Genomic DNA, 19993 nt, shown 5'->3' with positions numbered 1-19993 from the left:
TTAAATGTGAATTATGTTACAGCAGAGAATATAGCTAAAAAATCATAAGGAATCAAACAGAAAATATTTGCTGGAGGGGAAAACTGGAAACTGGCCAGATTGAAGGTTTCTGTAATACATTTTCCTTAAGCCATACACCAACCGTGCCACAGATGTATCAAAGAACTGAAATGAGCAGTTCAAGCAGGTCATGCTAATGGGCATAATTTTAAAGAGTGTATGCTGTTCGTGTTTCATAACAATTAAGAGATATTGTTTGGAGGCGTATCATAGTGTATCTGCTAAAGTAAATGGTAATGCAGCCATCTCCTGACAAGCATGAATATGTGGTATGAGTAAATAAATAAAAAAGAGTAATGGTATTCTCATGGAAATTACCATATTATGGAGTATATCTTTTTAAAGAAATGCTCAAGATATCAGAACCATGTCACCCGCTATGCTTTTATGGTTTCCTTTTGGATTTCTTGAAACCTTCCTGTTCTTCAGTTTTATGGAACATAACCAAATGGATCCATCTATCGGGTTTTGAATTTCGAGTAATTTTTTCATTTTTTTGTCACTTTAGAGGCCTAAATTTGTGTGATCAAGTTTATTCAGTTTGGACTTTAGTTAATAAATGGACCAGGATTACGGAGTTGTTTTGCATGGAAATTAGAATTCAAAAACAAATTATTGACTATTTCATGTTGAAATCCTCCCTTTTTATATTTGTATTCTTGCAGGATAGCTTCTAATTGATAAGCTTTTATCATTTCATAAAGGATAACAAGAGATATGTATGTAGGTATGTTGGAATTTGCTGATCTTTTTTGAATATTGTAGAATGGATAATGAATCAAAATAATTCTTCTTTGTTCTTTAAATGCTATGAAGACCTTATGATGCATTCCTATATTGCTTCTAACTATAGCTGAGAATGAATAATATTTGCTTTTCTTTATCATATTAAAAACGTAATCTGACTTCCCATTTAAATATAGAATTAAAAATATTCCTCCCTCTTAGTATCACTGTGGCCATATTAATTTCTTTATTAAAAGTCTCTGATAGCACTTGCATTAAGTTGCATTGAGTTTTGTTTCTGCTAACACTTCCAATTCTTTATCTCCAGTGATAAAATATTCATTTTCTTCTGCCTCCTCTTTTTCCCTGTTAAGTGATTATTTAAAGAACTCCTGAACTATGCCATTTATTTGAGACTTACCAGAATAAAGTTTAATTCTTGGCTGTACTGTTTGTACTGTTTGTTTACTGATCTGTTTATGACATTGAACAAGTTAGTCAAGCTCCCTGTATACTCTTCCCTGTCTATATGAAGTAAATAATAGCACTTTACTAACTGGCAATTCTTAATGATAAAGGTTTTAAAGATTACATGTATTTGTTCTGATGTATAGATAGGACTTTTGAATAGTCTTAATGTAGATTGAGAACCATTTCTTTTCTTTGTTTTGCTGCTAATGTCTGAAAAATTTTCTTCAGGTGTCCTAAAAAATGTTTGTGTTTTCACGATTTCCTGCAAGTGATAATAGATATCAAAGTTCCAGTAATGAAACTGGCTAATTTACTGAAATAAATTCCGGAGTCATTCTCAGCAATTTTTTCTCCATCTGAGGGAAGTCTGTACAGATATATATCTTGTTGTATTCAATAACCAGGTTATTACTTCATTTTTTTGATTTGGTAACTGAAGATAGCAGGGAGTAGTTCAACAGTATTTTGCTACCCAGCTCTCTGGTGATTTTCCTTTGTTTATTAAGGCAGGTGACTACTTTTTTGCCTTTGAGCTGCACCCAGGTCATCCAGCTTTCCAGTAATTTGAGTACCAATGAACTGGGTCTTTATGACAGCTAGAGCTTGACAGCCTGCACTAAGTCCCTCCAATGAGTTATTGGTATGCCATGCTATTTCTCCTAGCAATGGTAAAGGAGCTGATAGCAACTTGAATACCTATAAATAGATGGAGAGAATAGGCCTTAGAAATCTGTAGGTGGTATTGTGTCATTTTGACTCCTTTTGCCATTGCGCAGAGCAATGTGACAACTTAAAATAACCGAGTGCCGGTTTTGTGCCACAAATATAAAATGTCATTCAGTGTTATAGTATCCATTTCAGCTATGAATGCTCCCACAGTAGCATTCCTAGTGCTGCTAATCCCGAAGGGCTTTCAGAAGTAAAGATCTTGGAAGTGACCAAATTTATCCAATTGTTGCCTTAAACAGGGAAATATACTCTAGACAGTCTTCATCTGTGTCTTCAGTACTTCTGTGCATGGCGTGTGGTCTCCTGTGGTCTTTACAACAACTGCTTTGTCTTTCCATCACAAGTCAGTTAGCAAGTAAGAGCATAAAATCTGTTCTACCTTGCTACTTTATACTTTCCTTGTAGTCATGGACTGATTTTTGTTATTCGTGAGAAGTACTTGTGCATATAATCAATATACAGTACATTTGATGAGCTGGAACCTTGTGCTTCGTATGGTGTTTCAGCAAGTTTAGCTGCTGTAATGCAAGCAGAATATTTCCTTGTTTTGACAGGATGTGCATTGCTACCATAGGTTTAGCATGCTTCTCCCAAAAAATGTATTGTAGTAAAATTACATCATAGAAAGCCAAAAGGCATTTTTTTTTAATGAGCTAAAAGATATGGAACTGTGACATCATCCATGTACTAGATTGCCTTGGCTGCTCAGCCATTAATGTGTAAAAGCCAGATGAGTGCTGAGTGCTTCTCATCTGTTTTATCATTCTGATAAAATCAGATAGGAGAACTAGAGGTGTAAAACCAACAATTGTTGAGGATTACAGTTCTCCTTTAAAATCAGATAGAGGGACTATTTTAGCTCTTAAAATATCCCACCCACATCATGATTCCTTCTTCCTGCAATTTCCATGTGTGTCTTTTAGGCTGCTTGGGCCTCTGCCATTGCTCTGGTCAGACAGGGTGCACTATCACCAGCATCTCAAATGCAGTCTTTGCTGGGCAAGGTGTAGCTAGTAAGGGAAATTGCTAGAAGGGATTTTCCAACTTCACTGGGACAGGATTTTGAGTGCTTTTCTGTTGTTCTGTGGCATTTGAGGGCCATGCCTGAGCTCCAGATAGGTTGAATTTGTAGGTAGTTACTAGCTGTAAAGGCTTTTTTTAGTTTGTCTAAACTTTTCTTTTTCCTCCTATGAATGCATTGGTATCACTTGTAACTGTCAAACACTTTAGTTTTACTAAAGTGAGGATGGGAAGGGGTGAACCAAGAAATGTACAGTGTGTTTTTTTTTATCCTAAGAAATAATTAGTGGGTAAGAGAGTAGGGCTGTCATGAATTTTTATGCCTGTCTTAAATAAAAATTCTTTGCTAGACAGCAAGGAAAAATAACATTAAAGGACACTTTGCCTTTTTTATGTATGTACGTATACTTCTGCCTCAGATAGTTTCAGGAGGTCCAAGTGCCTAACTTCTTTTATTCTCCCCCCATTTCAGTAGTTTTAGATCTACCAAGAGCATCTCATTTGATTTAATAAATGTTTTCTCAATCATAGGCAGATTGTTTGCAGAGCTGCAGTTCTCAAAGTATCGAAGTTTGTGAAGTATATAAACATGTTAGTGATGATTTTTCTTCATATTCTCTTGACTTTTCTGTTTTTATAGAGCAGAACAGAAACACTGCATTGTGGTGAAGTTGAGATGATACCTGACTTGCTTCTTTTTTCATCTTCCTGAGTTGTGATTTTGTGTTTATGTTTTCTGTTCAAGTTTGGTAAAGGCTGCTTGATTATGAACTTCATACTTGGTAATCCTGAGGTAATTTTATGAATCTTAACTCTGCCATGAATTTGGATTCAATGCTACCCTGGGTTGAATATTTAAATTGTCCAAAGTGTTTGAAAGATGACAGGATGGTAATTTTATCTCAAAAAACGTAGGTTAAAAACTAATAAAACACAAGGCAGAGGCAAGAAGTGATTCACCCAGGGTGGACAAATTGGCTTTCAGAAGAAAAACTAATTACTCTGCAGAGCAGAGTCAGAACAGTCTGACTAGAATCTAGAAAAACCTTTTATTGTGTGTTTGATTGTGAATAGTTAAGTAGTGCTTCAGCTTTACAGGGAAAATTAGTGTATATGAAGTACAACTGAATACAATTTTCATATTATTAAGCTCTAAAACTTGCTCCAGTTCATTGAATTTTGTTCCCTATATCCAAAGTGGTGATTCCACCTTGGAGTGACCTTGCATTTCATAGCGTACATCAACTTGACTGCAGAAACTTCGATTTCCAGTGGCTCCTGCCTAGTTGTACGTGGAATTCTCATATGCAACACTGTCTGGATTAAGTTTATATCCTCTGCAATAGCAACAAAATATTGCTCCATTTCACAAACACACACACAAACAACAACAACAAACAAAGAAAAAACCCCTCTCTGTTGTACTCACTGCAAGAAATTTCAACTTTTCTTTTAGGAAAAGAGGACAGCTCACTTAAGGGAAAGCTTCTTTTGACAAGTATATATATATATCAGCAATTAGCTGCTGTATGATGGCAGAAAACACACAGAAAAGTTTTGCATAATAAGATGAGTTCAGGATAATATTTCTAAGAAGACCTTAAGGCCAGATTCTAATTAGAGAATGACAAAGTTGTTCAGAAAATAAGTCCAGTACTGTAAGTATCTTGCCATAGACCACCATCAGCAAAGATGCTTAATTATCCACTGCATATAATAGCTCCCTTGTGGAGCTATATGATAAGTAAAAAGGGCATTGAAGACAGAACTACTCTGGACATCTTTGGCCTAAAAAGCGAGAGCACTGAAAGAATATATGACAATGAAAACAGTTTGAAACAAGTTGCATCTTTCTATCAATATCTTTTTAGACCCTTTGAAAATAACAAAGTAGAGAAACAACGGGAGGAAAAAAACGTGTGGGTTGGAGTTTTTTCTCTTTTCCACAAGCTTAATTGTTTCGCTGTTCTATTCCTGATTTTTCTTAGTACTAGAAAGAATGAAGTCAAGGCTTACCATTTCTTAAGCATTTCAGTACAGATCTATGTAATTCTTTAAAAATAACAGTAGCAAAGCAATGTTTGGGGAACAATGCAAGCCTTGACCTTTGATCTTAATCAAGGCAGTTGACAAAGAAGCAATAACATCATAACATTTTCAAAGCTTGCAACACTGAAGAACAAAACTGCTCTCAGAAATCTACCCACAGAACAGTGACAAGTAATTTTCCTGACCTACCCATATGTTGTATATATTAAAGAGTAAAACTGGTTTGTGTTTGTACCTACAATTCCCATCAGTTATAGCAGGAGTTGTTGGCTCCCTGTGCATTTTCACTGACATGGATAAAACACAGTGCATAAGACAGATAATATAATAACTTGGAACTCTCAAGTTACACAATAGTCATGATTTAAATTTATTTACGCTCATTTAAGTTGAAAAGTACTCTGAGAAATAGCCTACCTGGTCTGCATAAAGTCTACTGGTTTGCATAAACTGTAACTTAGGGCCTTTGTTTCCTACTCAGGCTTGAAGACGTGACAGAAGGAAGATGTGGTCTTTTGGGGGCTAAGTCATTTTTGGACTGGCAATAGGCCATACATGGTGATACTGCCCCTGTTCACGAGGGGAAGATGTTTTAACTTGTCAAGATGATTAATTTCATGCTAAGTGACGATGTACCAGTGTACCTGTCTGGCAGAGGGCTGGCTTGTGCTAGATATGTATCAGCCTGAATGGTGAAAGTATCCTAGGAACTGTATTTGTCCCCTACTTTTTTTTTTGTCATAATTACCTTAAAGAAAAAGCTCAGGAATTCAACACAGAACTCACTTCAGTAGCTGCACTTCCAGTGCGAAAAAACATGCTTATTGACCAGCAAACCTATGGTGACAACTGATTTTGAAGTTACAAGAATGATTTGTAATAGATCAGCAGCCACAGGACATTTTTCTAATTTTCTAATTAGCTTTAAGTTCTCTGTTAATTTCTGCTTTAGATTTTTACTCATCACAACTGCAAGGTGCTTTAATGACCTTTTGAATTTTAGATTAATGAAATCTAAACTATATCTTAACCACCTGAAGTGAAACGATCAAACTTGCAAACATGAAGGCGTTGATAAATATGAAAGCAGGAAATGTTATGTGCATGATGCAGATCCATGTGTAGAAAGGGCGTACCTTAACACAGAATGTGGGAGATTGAAGGTGTAGTGCCTTGAGAAACAATTTTCCAAAGCATGTACTTTCTGTTTAAAGACACTGTATGAAGTGTTATCTAGAATAAAATAAAAGTATATGAGTGCAGATAAAAATCTTATTGAAAAGCAGGTAAAATTGAGGTAACACTGAGTGATTGCTCCTCAGTGAGGTCCCCACATTTCTGTTCTATGCAGATCTATGTGTCAGTCTACGCATCTGGAGAGGAGACATAGAAACTGCAAACATGAAGCAAAATAAGTGACATTCAGAGAAATATTGTGCTTTGAGGGGAATGACATCCAGTGCCTCTTTGATTCTGGAAGACTTAATTTGGATACAATTGTAATATTTATCACACACTTTATAGATATGATATCTGAAGTGTTTGGCTAATAAACAAACCAGAAAATTAATTCTAGTGTTTCAATTTAAAAAGACATTCTTATGGATTGGAACTAACTGTTAATGATTTTATTTCTTTTTTAAAGTAAAACATTCCAAAATTCATGGTGCATGTAAATTTGTTGTGCATATTTTGACCGGCTATCACTAATTGCTGCAAGTTCTCTAAAGAATAAAAACCAGCTTTGGTTACTCTGAAGCTGTGGCATTACTTTGGTTTTTATGGAACATTCTAGGTGTCGTTGTGAAACTACCATTCAGTTGCTGAAGACTGGTTTGGGACAGCACTGCTGAGTTCTCTATGCTTCCATTAAGTTCAGCAGGAGCAGGGGTGATGCTGACTGGGACAGGTCAGGCTTTTTATCCCTGCAGCACAGAAGGGCTTCTTCTGACAAAGGTCTGGTGATGATTCTCTGGGTAAATGTTTCACTGTGAAGGGAAACTTCCTTTCACATACATTTACTAACACGTACACTTACTGAACTTTATCTGAAAATACAAACCCAAGTTGAGCTTTATGATGGAAAGACCTACATCTTGTATTTCTTTATTTGTGCTGCATGAGAGGGGAAAAAAGTGGTTCACATGCAGATTTTTAAACATAATTTTGGGCACTGGGTCCTTTATAAAATTAGCTTAAACATTCTGCTGATTTCTCTATCTTCCTTGTAGTTTTGCACCATTATAAAACGTCCGTGCCATTGACTATTTTCTCGTTATCTTTATGTGGTTGTCCCTGGACTTATTTACTGAAATAGCAAGGTTAAAAATGAACACTGAAGCTTGTCTACGACTTGGTTGCCGTTAATTTTTATCAGTGCTATTTGTGTTTGCACCAACCAAGATTGAAAGAGGCAGTAACTGTGCTAATCCTATTCAATGAAACATAATTGCAGGGTCAGATTTAATGTTTTATATCAGCTTGTTCATAGGGCTGAAAAAGCTTTTATACAAGTCCACAGCGCTGCTACAGTATAGCATTTGACCTGCTAGCCAGCGGAGATGTAAAGGCCATCCTAACCCATGCCCTACAAGAATTCTTGAATATAAATCCTTTTTTTTTTTTTTTTTAATATGCATGTTTGGTGGATTTTTTTGCACTGACAAATAAGTATCCATGAAAAGTTTTCATCAAATGCTTTATTTAATAAACTTTGAAGTTGTTAGAACACACAGACAGCTCTCCTACGGTATGACTTCTCTCTGAAGTTCACTGGTTCTGTCCTCAGACAATGCTATGCTCTCATTAGAAGAACAAAGAAGGGGGAAAAAATAAAAAATAAAAAGAGCACTTAAAGATGAATTCTAAACTGAATTTCTTATGCGTTCATTCCCCCATCAGACAGTGAATTTTTTAATAAAAATTGCTGAAGCCAAAGAAAATATGCTGCAAATAAGATATCTTGGACTTTCTGTTGGCACTGTGTACAGACGTATGTGGTTTTACATATATAAATCCATACTGCCCCAGCACAAATTCTCATTACTAGTGAATTTTGTTTTTACAGCACAGTTTGTGTTTCTTATTTTTAGAATTTGTATGTCCTATAATTTACATGTTTCAGCACGAGGAGATCTGAGACTGTTTGGCAGTGATGCTGGTTTATGTCTGTTTTGGGAGCTGTACAAAATGTTGTGCTTGGATTTGATAATGGTCAAGTAAAACAAAGTAGGGTTGGTTGCTAAATTTCGTTATATCAAACTGGTGACAAAATTGACGTATCACATATTGATTATTAATTCTTAATGCTTTCATGCAGACTTTCTCCTTTCATAGAAATATGCTAAGTCCTTTTTCATACTGCGTTGTTACTTTGCTAGTGACCAGTTTGCTAGTTACTTTGCAAAGTGTTTTACAAAGCAAAGCAACATATTTTTCTGTGGCTGTACAAGACTTGGGCTATGCATCTTTCTGTCTTCTATCACTTTGTCTGGTTTAGATAGTTAATTATTTGAGATTGCAGAAATAACCACAAATCAAATAGCATTTACCCCTTCCTTTAGTATGAAAGTGTTTGCAGTCACCTTCTCCTGAAATATTAAGCTAAGAGGTCACAAGAAACAAATGCAATAGAAAGCCATTTGCTTCAGGGTTAATAACACATTTTAGAGATAATTGCATATTTTTCAAATATTCTTAGGAATTTGCTTCTGTAGCAAAATCATGCATGTGAACTTCAGCGAACAAAAATTATAGGTAATTTCTGTTTGTTTTCCTTGTTTCTATAGTAACAATAGTAATTATTAATAAACAGAACACTTTGTTCTGGTAAGTCATGTTAGGAGAGCCTCTGAAATAAAAATAATTGCAATAAGTAGGTCTCCAAGGAAGTTACTGAGTTCCATTTCTAAATGATAGCACATCCTCCTGTCTGTTAGCAGTCAGTGTTATACAGCCCTCATCTTCACTTGGAACTGCTGCCATGAATGGGGCTGCACTGGCTTCTATCACTTATGGATATCAACAGCATGTTTTAAATATCCTGAAATGTATTTTGACCCAGATACTTCTGCCTGCTTTTACGGTCTATTGATAATCTATTCTTAGATGTCTAGAGATATTAGAGCTCTAGGTAGGTCTCATTTTGTGGCAATGAGACATATTGACTTAGTTCAAAGTTTGCTTTACTTAACATGTATTGCTGTGAATATCCCTTTTACAGAGGAGATAGAGACTCACTGTGTGTGAAAGTCTGAAACATTTAGTAAAAGCAGATGGCTCTAATTTATCAGGTATTGGCATTCATGTTGCTTAAATACTATGACTAAAGAGATTAGCTCAAAGTTGTCATCAGAGCCACAAGCCCCACAGTAATCTTGGGCTGTCTCTTGCCATGAGGTTACTTGTTCTGGTTGCCAGTCTGGTTTATCCACTGGGCCAGCAGATCTAAACAAGGTCTTCATTAAATTTTTAGAGGACTGTGTCCCGCAGTGTATTCTCCATCTTCGTTTTCTTTACCACAAACTTTCACATTGCTGCTTATTAGAGATATGTTTCCCTTAGAGTCTTTCCTGAAAGACAACTATGAATTTTGCAGGAGGTTTTCAGGACAGGAATAAATGTCTCTTTAAGTCCAGAGAACTGGGAGATAGAAGCTCAGGAAGTACAGTTATGCTCTGGAGTCAAGTCTCTAACAGTAATGATAAAATACATTTTCAGCATTAAAGTTAAAAAACAAACAAACAAAAAAAAACACCTTAGCAGTTTGTATTTACATTATATTTATAGCATTGTACTTATATCACTTTAGCACTGTATATGCATGACTTTGCAAAACAGAGTTTTGCAAATATGGGAGGCAGATCTCAGAAATGTAGTCCTCTCTGAGCCTGGCTTGTGTATCAGTAATAGAATTGTTAACCGTGTTCGTTTATGGAATTGTTTATAGCTGCTGACACAATAACAAGTGTGTTGATATCTAATACACAAATTTGTTTTTCAGGACGGTAAGTGGGAAAACGTTTTCTGTGGAAATGATACTTTGCTGAAGACTCTGGTTCTGCTGAAGTGAATGAATCTGTGCCACTTTACAGCCTCTAAGACTTCGGTCCCATGAGTCCATTTTAGAATCACTTTTGGACAATAATTGTATTTTAAAGTGTGGGGAAGGATATATTATATAACATTTTCTTCTATCCCATTAAAAGGATCCTGGTATAATGATGGCAACAGAAAGAACATCACTCAGGCAGCTTCCTAAATTGCAGTTTTGCAGAAAGGAAGGATAGGAGTAGCTTTTATATAAAAGCATTTGTAGATTGTTAGACAAAGTAACATCTGCGAAAGGAATGAAATGAAAGTGTGCGAATTCACATAGCTTTACCAATTAATTTATGTTTGTGTGCAATATGCATGCATAATTCCTTTGGTGGTATGTGCAAAGGCTTCTTTTTGCACAGGAAACTGACAACTTTGGCAAAAGCTTTGTGGGATTTAGGTAACATTTTGCATTATGCACACTTAACTGTACCCAACTCTGCACACATCGAAGACCTTACTTTTCTATCTAACAGAAAAATTACTTTGAAAGAGACATAGTCATCCTTCTTGGATATATATGAAGATGAAGATAACGTCAAGAAGTCTGGTATATTCACTTATGAATAATTCATCCTGCTGTGCACAGTTATTTTTTATTATTATTATTATTATTATTAATTATGTGTGTATTGCTGGAGAAGACAAGAAGGCAGTAAGCGCTGCCTCATGAGAGATGCTTGATGTTTGGAATTTGGTTAGACCAAGATGTGTGATATGAGGAAAGGGAGAAAGACAGTGATAAATTGATCACAAGACACAATGGCTTTAATAATGTTGATGGGGAGAAATATCATTTGTTTGAGATGATAGCCTTAGGAAAGCAGGCTACTGCCGGTTCCCTTGCAGGAGTTCAGTTCCTCATTGCTTTCGGTGAGCTATATATATGCAGTGTAGACTTGCATATATTTGAGCTTATCTGGCATGAACCTGTGAAATAAAAAACTTGATTTGGACAAAGAATCTGAATTATGCTAGTTTGGTTGGGAATAGTGCAAGAAGTGTTTTCTGTTTTAAAACGGATTTCCAAAAGAATGTGCATGGGCCCAGGAGTAGCACTGTTTGAAAAGCTGAATTGCAGTGTTCTTGATACCACTTTATTTAATGGTCTGGGGGAAAAAAAAGGAAAGAAAGAAAGAAATGTGTAGAAACACAAAACAAAGATGCATAAAGGGATCTTTTCAACAATAAATTAGTCTCAGACAACATCTCACTCTCATATCCCGCGTGGAATTCAGAGATATCACAAAATCCTGGCTGAAATTACATCAAATGTAATGCTTGTGATCTATTTTTGTTCTAGCTCAAAGAAAATCTTTGCATTTCATGACAGAGCTGAGTAATAATAATAACAATTAATCTCCACAGAGATACTTACAGTACCTATTTTCTGTGTTTAGACTTTTAGAAAAATGTATAAGGAAATAAACTGATCTTAGTGCTGATGAAAAGTTATTAATCTGGAATCCATCATTATGCAGTAAAAGCATAGCAGAGGAGTTACCCTTTGGGCATCTTAATATTTTTTCCTCATGACACAGAAGAATAATTGAAAATTTTTGCAAATGTAGATAAAAGATCAACACAATATTTCATTGTTATTTTGCTACTTTCTGTCTACTTTTACTGTTATTCTAGGCAGTAGAATTCTCTATCTATAAGCTATGACACTAACTGTAAACACTATGCTGGTAATCTCTCTAGAACAGCATGGACCCTCACCTAAGTGCAGGCTTATAATGCTGGGAGCATGAAAGACAAAATCTGATAAGCTGGGCTGCTGCTCAGGGAACTCTACTGCAGTCACCTGTGATCACAGTCAGACTGATACAGCAAGAGGTCACTCTGACTTCTGACTTTCCTTTTCTTCCAGTTCAGTTCAGCAAGGCTGGCAGCTGGCTATTCACTTACTCAGACACTCACAAGTGCACCGAGCCCAGCACCACTTGGAGATGACCCACTTCTGCGCTGTGTCATTCTTCATTCCTCAAGGTCACCCAGAGATTGCTTTTGACAGAGGTACGTCCCCTCATACATACAGATAGGAAAATATCTATACCTGTATTAGATACTTTTCAGAGAATTAGATTTGAGTTGTTATTGACTAAGCCAGATCTACGCTATGATTTTTCAGGTTACAGACCAAATACTATTTATTGCTGTCTGTCCCAGTCATAAAGAAGTTTTAAGTTGGGCCAAAATCAGTTGTGGTTATTTGCGTTCCCTATGAGTCTGTGTCCCAAATTCAGTACTGTGAATTGTTGTTTTTCTTTACTCTTCCTTCCCTGCTTCTTCACTTTTTCTTTTCCATTACCCATGTTCAAGAAATTTAAATTTATCACCATGTGCAAGCAATGTAATTTTATTTTTTTCCTTTATAAGAAAAGTAGGGTATTTAATTTTGTGTCTGAAACAGTTCTGACTACTGGATGGATAAAAGCCTAAAAGTTGTTCCAGTATACCAACAGGGAAAACAGTACTTTTGCATCCCAACAAACTAGGTGTTAAAACCATCACCAGATTCATTAAAAGCATACCGTGAAAATAATTTTCTAGTGGGTGATATAATGAATGTGCAAGGCATTTTTACAACATGCAGGAGGCTATAAATTTTTAGAGAGCTTTTTATTATTATTTCTGTGCTGTAAGTCATATTTTGCTGTACGTCATAAAGGTTTGAAAACATAGAATGTTTTGTAATTACCCAAGAAAAAAACAACTCATTTCATCTTAAATTCAGATCACAAAAGAAATGCAGTGTTTGTGCATGTTGTTTACTACTTCTGTTCATTCCAGTGGGTCTAGGCCAAGGGCAAACTCTTACAAAACTGTAGCTGTGTAAAACATCCTTTGCTGTTTGAGTGTATGCAGACAATAACAGAATCCAACTGAAAGTGATGGTAGATGGGATTCAAGGTGAAAATGTCCTTTGTAAGGATGTATCTAACAGAGTCAGGTGTCCACTTTTCATTTTGTTAGAAGAGCTCTGCATATGTTTTTGCTTTGGCAAAATGGTCACTTCCTTTTATTTTATTGAAACATGTGCACTTGGTCAATTTTTTTTAATAAAGCATTTTCTTCTTTACACTCTTTTATTAGCTAGAAAATTAATTGGGATAGCTTCAAAAGAGTACGCACAATAAGTGCAGTAAGAATCCTTTACGTTGGTAGCCACGAGGAGCCCATTGGTTAACAGTGATTAGTATAATGTTTGCTTTTCTGCTGTGCCATGTGACTCTTATTCCAGCCTTGAAAACAAAATGTAAAGTAGAGAGGAACTTCTTTCATTCCAGTAGCAGAAGGCAGTTGCCTACAAAGTATCCAGAAAGCGTTGTAATGTCAACGGGGATGACCAATGAAAGGCTGCTGGTTTAGGTTCTGATGCTTGCTGTCCTCTTTGCTGCCTCCTGGAGATATGGCAGAGTGAAAGTCTCCTGTTTGGGGCTGGGTTGCATCATCTGTTCTCACATGGACTGGATCTCTCTTGGTTGTATTTTATTATGTGTAAACTAGAGATGTTTTAGTACTCTTCATTGCTAGAAGAGCTGATCAGTGTATTCAGTGCACTAAATTTAAGAGCCATGCTACTGAAAAATCTGCTGGCACTTACGGTGTGGGTTAGGAAGAGCAATACTTAGAAATTATAGGGAGAAGAGTGGCATTTCCAATGATGTATTAGCTTGAGACTGAAAGGGGTAGCATGCACATCGCAATTCATTTAAATACTATTTTCCTTGGAGTGAGATTGCATGAATTGTATGCAATTAGTCTGATTTTGTTCTCTCTCTAAGGTTCTTGTTTACATCTTTACTCTGATATCTGAGTAGACTGGCCTTTGTTTTCAAAGTAGTGTTATGTTTTTGGAAGTTTTAGTCTTGGGGAGAATTATTACTTTAAAAGTCACAGAGAAATTTCAGAGCCAGAGTGAAATGCTTATAACAAATTTCAGTGGAAAACAGAACACAAATCTGTTATTTGTTAAAAATGGTATGTTATATCATGTGCATGACCCTTTATGTTTCACCATCTGCAGTAAACACCATTTCCAAGCTTTAATTTCTGTAGAACATAAAACATTTGAAATAGTTGTAGTAATATTTCCAAACAAGTCGCTGGTTGTCACAGAAGTTCTAAGCCTACATGAGAGGAAGGGATGCTGACACACTTTGCATGTCAGAATAGCTGTCGTAATGCCTAATGAGCTGATCTGTTCCTCAGCAGTAGGGCTTGAGAACAGCAGGAATCTCCTTCCCTGTGAAAAATGATAGTATTAGCCCTTGGAGTGAAGAAAAGTGAAAATGAGTCTAGACTTAAACACTTTGTTAATGTATGTTGATACAAATGAACCGCAGAGAGCCTTACTCTGCCTTCACATCTGGAACTTTGAAACTTTTTTAAATCTTGGCTTTCTACTTTACTGCTAAAAAGCAAGAGAGAAAGATCTTGGTGCTGCAACTTCTAAGTTCCTGTCAGTGATGGACTTGACATTCTGGCCAACCGAGAATATTTGTCCAAATATGTATTTATTTTGTGTTATTTACTGAAGAATAAAGAAGAAATAGATGAGGAAGTAGCAAGAAAAATACTAACAAATGAAGAAATAAATTAAAAAAAAAAAAAACAACAAAACAACACAACAGTTGTGAATAATCCCAAATCTCCTATCAGATAAGAACCTATAGAAATAATTTTATTTTATAACCTATAGAAATAATTCCAGTGATAATCAGGTTTCTTGAGGAGTAAGAGAGAATTCTAGGATCACCAAGTTTGCACATGCTGAATTCCAGAATGTGATAGCATGTTACTATCCTCATCCAGCAATACTGATTCCTTTTTAAAAATATATTATTAATATTATATTGCAGCATAAAGAAAGCCATAATTGAATGTTCACTGGAAATATTTTAACTCTGTATCAAAGTAAGCAAGAATAGAATGATGGATCTTTTTCTAATGGATTTGGTTAGGGTTTTTTGCAATGGATTTGGTTAGGTTTTTGTTGTTGTTGTTGGTTTGTTTGTTTTTGCAGAAACAGTGTATCTGCATGCATCCATATAGCTGTCTACTTACAGTGCAGAAAGTTATCGTTATGCAATGGAACATCAAACAACTGTTTCACTAATGGTTCCATTATGAGAAAGCACAGTGCCATTAGAATAACAGCATGTCGTTACTACAGATACCTGATTTCTTTACAACACTCAGGTTTTTAGGTATTTACATATATCTGTGTACATATTTTGTATACATGAATGAGTATAAACGTGTACGAATTTATACATAGGAATGTATATGTAGGTGCATTCTTCATTTCTTTAAGAAAGATCTTGCCTTTTTAAGTATTTAGTGTGCTTTGGTAGACATTATCTGAAGGATGTTAGGGAATCTGAATATGAATGGTTTGAATTCAACGACAGTGTTGTAAATGCAAATGTTCAAAAAAATAACTTTGTGATTCATCTTATCTAACAGGCAACATATTTACTAAAGACTCTCAGATTTGTCTGGTTTGTTTTACAAATTTGCATGGTAATATTTTCATGTTGAGAGAGGAGGTTTGGAGGAGATCAGGTTTGGGTGTGATCACCTTAGTTCAGACGCAGAAAATCGTTTTAAATGTGCCAGAAAATGAAAGCTATGAATGATTACCATTCTTCTCCTTAGTTCTACTCAGATAATGTGTATTCACAGCATCTCACAAATGATAATTGGTTCTCACAATTTGTGTGAGCTAGAGAAACATAGCAATAGCATTTCCCTTACCATACTCTTTTATTTTTTTTTTTTTTTTAATAAAAGTGTCAAGCACTATATTGATCACTTAAAATAAGGGGCAGGCAGCAGAGGGCTGTCAGACTTAAGAACTCTTGTGTCTGACTTGAGGAAGACAAGATGGCTGATGGTTTCAAGTGTGCATCATGCAGTAATGCTTGGATTTTTATTTTGGGTTGGTTGGTTTGTTCACTTACAAATGTTTTTAAGATGTTGCTGTATTTAGAGATTAAATGCACATCACTAAGTACCAGCATGTCGCATATTGGCATAAAAAAAAAATCTGGCTTCAGTAAGCCAGCTGGACCAGACCTTACTCATTAACTTGGTAACAGCTGCATCAGCATAAGAGAGGAGAATTTCTCCTCCAGCTAATGAGAAAGCCATGTAGTCTGAACAGTCTATGTTTTAATATATATTTCATGTTGCACAATGTATTTACTGGAATCCTGAGCTCCTTGTCTTTGAACCTTATTTACTTTGTATTTTTGCTGAGATTTTCTTCTGTATTTTCCAAAAAATGCTACAAGAATGATGTGGCACCTTCTAACATGAAATATAGACACTGCACAGCTGATGTCTGGAACATGCAGAGATTTAAGTTCTGTGCATTTCTCTGACCTTGAAGTCATTTTGGTTTTGTGCTGTTAGTTGGAGTACAGTCTGCAAGATGCTGAGCATCTCTGGCAAGCTCCCTCTACTTGACTAGAGATAGAGCTTTGCAGGATTAGCCCCTTCAGTGCATTTGCTTGTGAAAATATTCTACCAGTAACAAAATGCACAAATATTGGATTTTAGCTGAAAAATTTATTCTACTCCTTCTCCTCTTAAGTCAGAGAAAGATAGGGAAAGGAGAAGCTCTGAAGGCATATCAAAGCAGCAAATTTTCTCTTGAACACAGCTGGATTGTGATGAATTGTGTAGTAGTTTTGTGAAGTCAGCAAAAGACACTTAGATATACAACTGTAATTGAGTTCCTTGGAGAGAAGGGTTGGAGGAGGAGTGTGGGGATTCCTTCTTGGGTACCAGCATAGGACACAATTGCGAGTTTGTTTTTCATTTGGAAAGAACAGAGCAGGAGAATGGAAGAACATGGAAGAACAGAGAGAAAAAATGTGGGCTTTCATTAAATTCAAATCTTTATTTTTGCAGGTTAAAAATTATAGTACTAATGCAAACATCTTACTTTGCTCTGACTTTAAATTTCTTTTCAGAAGAAATACAGGAGCTCAGAAATTGCAAGTAACAATTACTCATTAGGCTGCATTGTATCCCAGTGTTACACAGAAAAGGGCATTCCATTGTACTTACCTGTGCAAAAATTGCAAATCATTTGTTTATGACGCATCATGCCTCCATGTTCTGTATCACTGCTGAAATTTGGAGAATTGAAAAATGAGACACATCATATCATCCTAGTTTAAAATTTGGATGCTAGTTAAAATCAAACATAAGTGTTTGTCTTCCTGAGATTTTCTTTTGCTCTTTTCTAAATGCTGCCATCTCACAGAAAATAGGGCTCTGTTTGGATTAATACATTTGAAATTAAATTGATTTATCACCAATTTTCTCGTCATTTAAACAGCGACCTGCAAGTGTTTCTCCAGGGATCAAACAGAATCAGAGAAATTATGTGTTGTTCGAGTTGTTCAGTGAAGCAGAATCCCTCACAAACATGTGCATATGGTGCTGGGTGCTTTAGGGATCAAGCTAATACATTTACCTTGTTGTACATTTTTCTTCTCATCATGAACTTGCATGTTCTCCTTACTAGGAATTAAAAATAAAGAAAGAAATAAAAAGCTACAGCAACCTACTAATAATTGCTCAGCTGCAGAAATAGTATATCATTCTTACTCTCTTATTCAAGTCACAGCCCTTAAAGAGCATAATGTGCTAATGCTGGATGCATCTGTTTGGATCCCCTGGTCAGCTGCTTAAGGACAGTTGGCAATTCTCCATCACAAAATTGGAGGAAACTGGGCAGCAAAATTATCCTCCCTTAAGCTTTGAAATAATATAATAATAAAAATAATCTTCACATAGTATTTAAATGCCAGCTGTATTTAGGAAACAAAGCCATATGTCATCTGAGAATGAGACAAAAAAATAAATGAAAACCCTCAGTTGTTCTCTCAGCCACAGAATTAATGGAACATGATTTCCTATATCTTAGTACCTGCAGTCCTCCGAAGTCATTTCAGCTCCTCTGGTATTTTAATTCTGCTGCCTTCCATTGAGTAAACCCAAAAAGTGTAAAGTCTGTTATCTGCTCTGCAGAAGCGTCCTGTGCAGATGCCCTTACTCATAGCAACTTCCTGCTTCATGGCAACCTGTACGTGTGTGTGTTGTGTGTGTTGCTCACAGACCTGTGCTCTTTTATCTTAGTTTCAATGGTAAATGATGGGAGTTAAATTTAAAGATTTTAAAACTGTAGCTATCTCTCAATAGCGCAGCATTAGTGCTAGTCCCATTTCTGCTGGTAGACGATTCTCCAATCATGAGTCATTCAGCATGTTCCCTCAAACCACCTATAAGAGGGGTCTGCCTTGGTGTGGCTCAGTTTGCATAATTGCTGCATGTATCATGACTGTGTTGGATGGCTTACTGCATGCAGTCACAGTGGGAAGTTCACTTACTGCTTTGCTACCTGAAGTGATAATGCATGCCCAAAAGAATGATTTTAATGAAAATGTTTAGGATATCAAATTCAGAATCAGGAATGCCTAGAAAAGTACTTACCCAAGGAATAAGGGCAACGTAATGCACTGAGCTGTTGCAGAAAATGTCAGCATTTAGAATTTCTCCAGTGTCTTTTACTAAGGGCAAATTAGCAACAACTAAAAAAATCACACGAAAGAAACACAAATTTTGTATGTATTCAAAGCTGTAAGAAGCTTGTTTTCTTTAAGTTTGTTTAGCTAATATAATGAAATGGTATCAAACATTGTGAGTATACTGATTTGATAATATGAATTATCAAAATCTACTGTAAAATATTTATTTCCCCTCCATTTCAAATGTTTCCTCTATAATCATAGGAAGGAATATTTCAAGACTTGAAATTCCCTGCAGGCACAGAGCTAGATTTCTCAAGCAATTCCCTTGGCTTGGTGGCCTATTTGAAAGCTAAAATAAGCAGTCGGACTTACAAGTGTCAGGCATGTGGTCCACGGGAAAGCATTTCATTCTAAGAGTTATGATGGTTTTTACACATTGGTGAGTTACATTTAGTATTAATAATACTATACAAAATCTCTCTATAGAACAAATAGAGTTTGACTATCCCTCTTACTTGTGAATGACATTGTGGAGCTGTCAAAGGTGCCTACAGATTTCAAATCATTATGCAGAGCAATATTGAGAGCTGATTCCAAACTCTCTGGTGCCCATAAGCATCTGGTGCTTCTGCCAGCTTTGGATCAAACTGTGCTATAGGATGTCTCTGTAGGTTAAGATGTAGGGGTTTACAATGTAAACTGAAAAAGCTAACAATGACATGCTGTAGGGTAAAGATTATTGCAGCCAAGTGCCTCTCCAGTGCCCTCAATGGTCTCTACTATGTTTTGCTAATTATTTCAAGATGCAAGGAGATAAGAGGAAACAGGGAACAACACACTCTGTAGTTGGATTGAATTTGTGAGTGAAACAGGAAGAAGGTATGAGATGTAGAGCTATTATATGAGTGAAAAGTTAGAAAATAAATTTTAAAAAGAATGAAAATGGCTGGGAAGGGTTAAGGTTAGTCTTAAAGCTAAAGATTCAAAACTGAATGAGGGAACTCATTAGGCTTTGAATGGGTCATCTCCTGCTTTCTGTAAAGAGAGCAGAGATGTTCCCTGGTGCTCCTGTCAAAGAATGCAAGTGGAAAGAAAATCATAGATAATGAAATAACAGCGAGAAAGGAGGCATTGCTATCGAATAATATTTCTAACTCAGAATTTTCTATTACTTGAGTCAAGAACCAAGGAAGAGGAGCAAAGCCAAGAAATGTGCAGGCTCAATTTCAGACCTCAAACTGTGATTGCATTTTTTCTGATTTTTTTAATAACTTTTTTTTACAGAA

General features: G+C 36.0%; 1 long non-coding RNA gene across 1 annotated transcript in view; it reads left to right on the top strand.

The window, feature by feature from the left end:
- Nucleotides 1–19993, top strand: part of LOC125701226 (uncharacterized) — an 89207-nt gene that overhangs the window by 47584 nt on the left and 21630 nt on the right. Inside the window, exon 2 of the long non-coding RNA XR_007380174.1 lies at nucleotides 12026–12171. This is a non-coding gene — a long non-coding RNA (uncharacterized LOC125701226). The remainder of the gene's footprint in view (nucleotides 1–12025; nucleotides 12172–19993) is intronic.

The sequence above is a fragment of the Lagopus muta genome, chromosome 16 (assembly GCF_023343835.1).
Source record: "Lagopus muta isolate bLagMut1 chromosome 16, bLagMut1 primary, whole genome shotgun sequence".
Classification (NCBI taxonomy): domain Eukaryota; kingdom Metazoa; phylum Chordata; class Aves; order Galliformes; family Phasianidae; genus Lagopus; species Lagopus muta.
This window is presented reverse-complemented; position numbering and strand designations above follow the sequence as displayed.